This window comes from Diceros bicornis, unplaced genomic scaffold, assembly GCF_020826845.1.
Source record: "Diceros bicornis minor isolate mBicDic1 unplaced genomic scaffold, mDicBic1.mat.cur scaffold_233_ctg1, whole genome shotgun sequence".
Classification (NCBI taxonomy): domain Eukaryota; kingdom Metazoa; phylum Chordata; class Mammalia; order Perissodactyla; family Rhinocerotidae; genus Diceros; species Diceros bicornis.
In genome coordinates, this window is record NW_026691114.1 from 34,474 (window position 1) to 43,945 (window position 9,472).

Consider the following 9,472-nt stretch of genomic DNA (forward strand, 5'->3'; position numbering starts at 1 on the left):
GGTAGGAGACAGAGAAGTTTGATCATAAGACAAATGGTTGATTTCTACATCAAGCTCAATATCAGAATCAATTTTTTTTTTTTTTGGTGAGAAAGATCAGCCCTGAGCTAACATCCATGCCAGTCTTCCTCTTTTTGCTGAGGAAGGCTGGCCCTGAGGCAACATCCATGCCGATCTTCCTCCACTTTATGTGGGACGCCACCACAGCATGGCCTGATAAGCAGTGTGTCGGTGTGCGCCCGGGATCCGAACCCGGGCCGCCAGCAGCGGAGCGTGAGCACTTAACTGCTACCCCACGGGGCTGGCCCCCAGAATGAATTTTTCTTTTTTGAGATCATTCAAAATGCTGATAATCTTAAATTTTATGTATGTTAAAGTCCTGGTAATGTGACTTTTATGATGGTGAGATATTTTGACAGGGTTAGACAATAAGTCAAGAGTAATTTTTATACCCAGGAAAAATGATGTTAGAAGGCAATAAATACTATGCTGACAAGTTTATGTAAAGGAATGGGGCCATTGGAGAAGAGTGAAGTTACAGTCTAAATTCCCTCAGAGAAGACTATTCTTGTTTTAGTGCTTGAGGTAGATTATAATATGATTACTGCCATTTGATGCAACTACTACAGTATTCCCAGTTGTAAATGACTAAATCCTGAATTACATTAATAAAAGGAAGAAGTTTGATCTGAAAGGAAATTAAGAAAATAAGAATTACAATTAGCTGTACATGAGTACTAAAAATGTACAAAATCTTCTCTTTATTCCAGTGTTAGCATGTATTTTATACCAAAGGATTGACCTAGTGTGCAGTAGCTTATCTCTGTCCAATCAAACTTTCTGCAGTGATAGAAGAGTTTTATATCTGCACTGTCACATGTGGCTACTGAGTACTTGAAATAAAGCAAAGGTGACTGAGGAACTGAAATTTTAATTTTATATAATTTCAGTTAATTAAAATGAACATTTAAATAGCCATGTGCCTACTTGTTGTAATTATAAATGATAGAATTAGAGATTTTTATCATGTCGTTAATATTATAACAAATTGCATGTGTTTTATGAAACTATTAGTGACTTTGAATTGTATCTATCTATAGTCCTTATTTCTCATCTGATTCTCTGCTTACTAGAGAAGCTTTTGAGTTTACTATTTGACCTCAGATTCAATGTGACTAAACCCAAATTTAAATGATGTAAGCCAGGTGATAATCAGAATTTTTAGGACAAGGTACTATTAGGTTTTGATGGTTTGAATGAGAACAAAGGGGAGCCCTACAATTGCTTCAGAGTTTATCAGCAGCAGAGAATCCTCCCTCACCTCTTCCAGCTCCTGGTGGTACCTGCTTCCCTGTCTTGTGGCAGCAGATCTCCAATCTCTGCCTACGTCTTTCACGTGATCTTCTTCCCTCCTTGTCTCTGGGTCCTCTCCTCTTATAAGGACACCAGTCATTGAATTGAGGGCCCACCCTAAATCCAGGATGAGTTCATCTGCGGATCTTTAATCACATCTGCAAAGACCTGTTTCCAAATAAGGTCACATTCTGAGGTTCCGGGTGAACTTGAATCTTTGGGAGATGTTATTCAACCGACTACATCCTCTACCCTCAAGTTAAGGTTGGGAGCTGGCTCAGGCAGATATGAATGGTAACAATATCAGAGGAGTTGTTTTCACCAACAATAAAGGAGGAGTTGTTTTCCTCAAAAGTACTTGATTCAATGTAATAAACTTAAAAATCATAATGTTTTTTGAAATCATGATGGTGATTCTTAAATTCATATGGAAGAGAAAATTTACAAAATGAAATAATTTTTGAGAAGCAACCACCAAACAAAAGAAACATGAAGGAGAAAAAGGACAAAGGTGACATATCAAAGCATTTCCCGAGTTCTGTTAACAAAAACGGCAAATTAACGTACACATAGACCAAGTCTCTCCACTGAAGCAACCGTTCAGTTGGACAATACTGACAGAATCATGTGTTTCAGAACTCGGAAATATAATATAAAACTTACAGCATCCAGAAGAGTGATTAATGAAGGAAACATGGCTGAATTTGGGTAAGAAAGCACTGTGGTGTTTTTGGTTAATGCCTACCCGCTGCCATCTCTGGTACAGCAGAGGTCGTGAGGATGGGAGGAAAGATTCCTTGCATGGCTCCCTCATGCCAGGAGACAAATACTAACCTGCTTCTTAAAATAGGGTGATTATGTGACGGGGTGGTAGTGATCTGTCTTTCGGGCCCCTGAGGGAACAGCGCAGAAGGTGACACGTATTTCTCCCCCTCAGGCTGGAGGGACTTTCCTGGTGGTGTCATTGTCTGATGAAACATTTAAAGGTCTATGCTACTGGTAGATGCCTGCGCAAGGGATGATGTCCAGGACAGGAGAGAGACATAAATAGCTGGAAAGGAGGCATCTGAGGAGAAAGTTTTTTGGGGAATGAAAGCTTAGAAAGGCCACTGCATCTACCAGAGAAGCTGGAGTGTAATGTACACGCCCAGGATTGGATGGGTGCTCAGAGAACTGAGAAGACCTGGGATTGCACCTCTGGCAGATTTGTGGGCTCCATGCAGGTAGGGGGTGAAGTCTAAGGAAGAAATGCAGGGGTACCTACTGTAAAGGCTGGAGATTTTAATTTTATCTTTTTTTAAAATGTGTTCTTTTATTTATTTATTTATTTATTTCTCCCCCAAAGCCCCAGTAGATAGTTGTATGTCATAGTTGCACATCCTTCTAGTTGTTGTATGTGGGACACGGCCTCAGCATGGCCAGAGAAGCTGTGCATTGGTGCGTGCCCGGAATCCGAACCCGCGCCGCCAGCAGCGGAGCACGCGCACTTAACCCCTAAGCCACGAGGCTGGCCCAAAATGTGTTCTTTTGGATCCTTGCATTTAAAGAAATCTCTGTCTCTGTCAGGTCACTTGCTGATTGTTAAGATAACTGAAAACAGATTTCAGTGACCACATACATCAAAAAACATAGTCTTTGCAAAAATCGTTTGAAAAGTCACTAAACAAAAGGATGACTGCAGCTCATAAAAAGCCACAACAGCAAAATCTGGAGAGCTAGGAGAATCTGACTCTCACAACAACCACATTGTAATACGCAAAATGTCCAGTTACCACTACAAAATTACAAACGATATGAAGCTACAGGAAAGTATAGCTGGTTCAGATGAAATAGAGTGGAAATTGACAGAAATTTTTTCTGAGGAAGCCCAAGCACTGGAATCATAAGACAAGGACTTCAAAATAACTCTCTAATATATGCTCAAAGGGCTAATGGAAAGTAGGGACAAAGAACCAAGGAAAATAAAGAGAATGATGTCTCAATTCAGAGAGAATATCAATAAGGAGAAAAAAATTGTAAAAAGAACCAAATAGAAATAATTTAGTATTACCGTTGCACTTCCTACTCCCGCCTCCAACCTTAAATAACCACAAATTGACTTCTTGTCTGTACGGATTTGCCCATATTTGACATTTCATGTAAAAGGAATCATATAATAAGTGGTCTTCTTTGACTAGACGCTTTCACTTAGCAGAAGGTCTTAAAGGTGCATCCATGGTGTAGCACGTGTCCTTCATATGTTTTTGGCTGAAGTACATACAACGTACAGAAATACGGATCACACTGTGTTTATACATTCATCAGATGATGGATATTTGGGTTGCTCTGGACCACCATTTGCTGGTCCAACTCTCAGCTTCAGTGGCCCAACATCAATGTCTCCCATCACCCTTCCTATTCACTGCCATCCAGTCAGCTCCACTCTGCTTAGGCACCAGGTCTTCTCAATGTAAACAGTGGTGGAGCCCTTAGCAAGGGCCCTAAAAGGCAGAGGTGGTGATGGGTCGTGTCCACCTCGCTGAAGACTGCCAAGTCCAACACATGCTTTCCAGGTGCATCAACAATAACATAAACAATTAGAGCCGAAATTCCAAAGGTTGCTGACACATGTGGTCTCCAGTGTTTCCTCTTATAAAACTTCAAGTATAGGGCCTCCTACTAGACATCTGTCATCCTTCTTGGTTTCTCAGCCACTGAACCCCTATCCTGTGTTTGAGGGCTTCCCTCACTTTATGATCCTGGGGGAGATAACACCAGCTTCCCGATTTAAAAGCAGAAAATGCCAGATATGGCCATTTGCAGCCTCCCCACTGCAGCCAGGGCACAGTTCCGTGGATCAGACGCACCCACGCAGACTCTGACCTAGGAGGGGGGACCTACGCTCTGATGACGATGGATTTGGACAACAGCTAATAGAAGCGGCCTCAGCGGGGCTCCAGCCCGTTGTCCCCATCCTCCCAGAGGCTCCGTGAGCGATCAGTCTAACAATCCTCTGTTGCACACAATCAAGAGCCCTGAATGAGAGCCTGGCGTTGGTGTTGGAAGTGGGGAGATGGTCAGGAGGGGCCCACAGTTCGCATTCCAGCCTCCGTCTAGGATGGGGGCCTCTTACCAGACCCCTGGTCAGCCGGCGTGGTCACTGCCCCCAGCGGCTTCCCCACAGGCTGGGTCCGCGGGCTCAGCGCGGATCAGAGGCTGCACCCCCGGGGTTAGTCCCCGGCGCCAGACTCCACGCAGCCATCACATCTGGAGGATGCAGCCGCGGGGACACGCGCGTCCTCGTCGTGGGTGGAGGACACGCCGCTGTCCCGGCGTCCACGGCCCTTCGTGCAGGGCGCTCGGGGCAGCTCAGAAGCCTGGAAGGTCGCCCTCGTTCTCCGCCATCCTCACTTCCGCCTCAGCAGGACTCTCTCTCCGCCACCAGGGTCCCCAGTCCTCCCCAGGAGGGGCTTGGCTCAGCTCTCTCGCCGATTCTCGCCGCTTTTCGGCTCACTCGGCTCTCCCTGTCAGGCCTCGGCTCTTTCCGTCCAATGTCGCCTCCCTCCACCCAGTCTCGGCTCCCCGTTCCCCGCCCTCCCATCTTTGGCTCTTTCAGTCCATCTTCAGCTCCCTCCGCCTGGTCTCGGCTCTCTCCGCCTCTCCCCGCCGCTCCTCGGCTCAGGCGGTTTCCTTCGGCTCTCTCCGCCTGGCCTCTGCTTTCTCCGCTTTCGTAGCCACAGTTCGCCTCTTTGCGCCTCTACCCGCCAAACTCCCGGGTCTGCTGGGCTCTCTCTGTCCCACCAGGTCCCTGGAAGACTAATCAGCAGTGACTCGTGACGAATAACAATGCTGCAGAAATGACAGTGTGTCACATCTGAGGCTACGTAATAAAACACACTGAAGCTTCCTCCTTCATCTCTTAGATTGCTCCCTCTCTAGGGGAAGCCATTCACCATGCCATGAGGATGCTCCAGCTTGTCATGGTAGGCAGTTACGGGACTAATGGACCATCTTAAGCCCAGGAAGACTAGGTTTTAAATTTTATAAGGCCAGGTCTATTTCAGGTTTATACTTACTCCTTAGGTGTATCCCTTATTCTTAGGGTATGGTACTTATCGGGGTGTGGCATTTCTAGGGTCTTAGTTGATACCCAGGGTTTTTTCCCAAGGTCACTCCATTGCGATGAGTCCACAAACCAACCTCCAATTCCCAGCGCGTGTGTCCTCTGAAATTTCTGCACAATCTTCAGCTTTCAGTAGCTATTCTCTGCTAAACCTCTCAGCGTCTGCATGTGCACAGCTTAGATCCAGTATTCAAAGACCTGACGGGAATTTTTAGGCAGATTTTTGGTGCTTCTTCTCTCTGGCTCTTTCTTGTCCAGTAGAAGATCCTTTGGGTTGGCACCTGTGTTCTTTCAACCAGGACCCGCCACTTTTTGAGCATTTCCTGACTTTACAGCACCACCAGATATTCCCGGACAATCTGGTATTTTCTCTGTCCTAACCCTGGTATCAATCACTTCACCAAGGAACCCTGGTACCCTCGACACATTTTTTTTTTTTTTTTTTTAGAGAATGGCATTTAGAAAGCAACATCTGGGAGCCACGTGTACTCATGGCTACTGGAATGTCCCTGCCTCTAGGTCTTTTCTGCTGACAGAGCTTGGAAATATATGTATTACCTCATCTCATGCATACACACACATCTATGCCTGTCTATCTATCTATCTATCTATCTATCTATCTATCTATCTATCTAGCTTGGAAATATATGTATTACCTCATCTCATGCATACACACACATCTATGCCTGTCTGTCTGTCTATCTATCTATCTATCTATCTATCAATCATCATCATCATCTAATCATCAAAAAACCACATGTCCAAACTCATACCTCCAATTCCAATCCAACACCCAGTGTTCATTCCAGCCTTCTCTCTTTCCTTGTTGGTAACGTCTTTCTTTGACAACAAGAAACTGGCTCTCATGATCTACAGTATATTTTTTCAGTTGTTCAACCCTAGTATATACATAAACTGGTTTCAGAATTGCTAACCCATACCTTTCTGAGAAACAAATTTATGAACCAGAGCACAAGATTTCTAGACAGTTCTTTTTGTTTTCAGCCTTATAGTATCTGGTCAAAGTACAGTTTTCCAAAGTAAATTGGCTTTTCTCCATGCACATCAGTGTGCTTATGTCATTCATTTGTAATACAGTCAGGTTCATTTGTTATAGTCTGTAATCCCTCTGCCACCTGGTGGATTAAGTCTTTTTTTTAAGCTGTAGTAATATTCATTCTTTGGAGTGTTCCGTTCTACAGGATTTGAAAGATGCATAGAGATGTGTATCCACCATCACAGCCACAACATAGAACAGTTCCATCACTTCCAAATTCCTTTGTGCTGCCCCTTTGCATACCTCACCTTTTACCCCTGGCTACCACTGATTTGTTGTCCTTCCCTACAGTTTTGCTTTTTCCAGAATGTCATACAATGGAATCATGCAACATATGGCTTTCTGTCTCTTTCGCTTAGCAAAATGAGTTTGATGCAAATTAAGGTATAATTTACATGCAGTTTAACGTACGGATCTTAAGTGTACAGTTTAATGCATTTTGATAAATGCATACACCTGTGTAACCTATTCATCTATCAAGATATAGAACCTTTTTCTCACCCCATAAAGTTCCTTCTTGTCCCTTCCCAGTCAATCCCAGCTACTGCCTCACCTCCCTCACCTCACACTTTGATGCAACCACTGTTCTGATTTTTTCCCCCAACAGAGATTATTTTCTGCCTGTTCTAGAAACCTATATAAATAGAATCATATAGTATTTACTCCTTTCTGTCTGGCTTCTTTTGCTTGGCATATTCCTACAAAAAATTTTAATTAATTGACAATAGAAGATGAAATATATATACAGTGTTTCCTATATACCAGGAAGTTTCATAAGTGCTTTACATATACCAACCAATTGAATCCTTAATACAAGTCTACGAAGTAGGCACTCTCATGTTCCCATTTTACAGATGAAGAAACTGGGGCACAAAACATGTTACTTGCCTGAGGTGAGCAGGTTATTAAGTGGTAGAGTCTAGACTTGAACCCAAATGGTCTCTCTCCAGAGTCCATACTCTTAAACTCTATGCTACAGAGCACTGCCTCAGTACCAGGTACGGTTTGTGGCACAAGATCTACAGTAATGGATCAGACACACAGTCGTTGCCATCATGGTGCTTACAACCTAGTGGGGGTTGGGATGGAATAAATATTAGTCAAATAAGTAAGTATATATAGAGTTGATTGGATGGTGATACGTGCTATTGAGATGAATATCTCCCAATAACGATAAGAAATGTGGGAATTGGAGACTTGCTCATTTATCTGGAGTGAGAATGAAAGCCTCTCCGTTCAGGGGACACTTGAGCAGAGACCTAAGTGAACTGAGAGTGAGCCATGTGGCTACATTGGGGGTTATCAGTCTAGGCAGTACAGAGACCCTGACATTGAACTGTGCTGGGGTGAGGGAGCTACAGCAAGACCAGTATGGCTACAGTGGATGGAGCAAATAGGAGAGTGGTGGAAAGTGAGGTCAGCGATGTGATGAATCCTGATTATTTGGGGCCCCTGTAGGAAATGGTACAGACTTTTCATTATGCTCTCCATGCACTGATGTGTCACTAGGCCAGAATGATTCCTGTTAACAGGACTAGGGGGTAGGGAAACCAAAGAGGGATACTGCATATTCAGTCACTGGAAGAGCAAGGAAGAAAAGGTGAGGGGAGGGAGTGAGTCTGGGGTCATAGTGGGCAAAGGGGAGACAGCTGCACCACAGGGGCTGAGAAGAGCTCAAGGGTAACATCCGGACCCCAGTTGTCCTGCAGGGATATAGTCATGGCATGGAGTCACTCTCCTCCAACCCTCTGATCTCCTAACTGGGCTCCCCACTGACCAACCCAAACAGAAGCCTAAGGCAAATGAGCTCTTTGATATAGTCCATCAACCTCCCCAAGCACAGAGCAGCGTAGACTAGAGGGGAGAGTGCCAGTGTTTGCCGTTCCACATTCCTTATATACAGGGTGTTCCTCTGCAGTGTGTTTCTCATGTGTGTCTTAAGGGATGAGGGTCCTCTGAAGGGTTTTCCATTTTGATGATATTCATAGCGTTTTCCCTTAGTGTAAATTGTGACGTGACTCCCGAAGGCTATCACTGAAGGCTTTCCTATAGCCATTGCATTCTTTAGGTTTCTCCCCAGTAGGTCATCTTCTGGCACACAGTAGGGTCAGAGTTTGTGTTGAAGGTTTTACCACATACAGTGCACTTAGAAGGCTTCTTCTCTCCAGAGTGAGTTAACGTGTGGGTTATTGAATGCTACTCCATATTGTCAGATTAGAAGGATGAGGGTGTGCCGAAGACTTTTCTTCACTGAAGGCCAGACTCCAAGAGGATTCCCAGTGATCTCTGTCTCCTGGTATTCATATCCTGTGTAGTTCCCTCCCACTGTGTGGCAGGATCAGTCTGGGTGACCAACACAATCCAGATGAAGAGAGAATATGACCTTCTGAGGCTAGGTCATAAAAGACTTACGGCTTCTGCATGGGCTCTTTTGGATCACTTCCTTTGGAGGGAACCTGCTGCCATATTGTGACAATACTCAGCACCATGGAGAGACCTACATAAGGAGAAACTGAAGGACCCCTGCCAACAACTGGCACTAATTTGCCGGGGATGTGAGTAAGCTACCTTGGAAGTGGACCCTTCAGTCCCAAAGACTTTAGATGACTGCATTTCTGGCTGACATCTTGTTTCTCATGAGAGATCCTGAGCTAGAACTACATAGCTAATCCATTCCTGAACTCTTGACCTACAGAAATTGTGAGATAATAAATGCTTGTTGTTTTGAACCACTAAATTTTAGGGATAATTTATTACACAACAAATAATTTATACATCCAATGTGAGTCCCGAAGATGCCCGAGAGATGGCAGATCAATGAATGCTTTCCCACAGTTATTATATTCATATCTACCTATTATGAATTCTCTTATGCACAGAAAGGTAAGAGTTAGTGGTGAAAGATTTCCCAAAATGATTGCATTCATAGGGTTTTTCTCCAGTGTGAGTTCTCACATGTT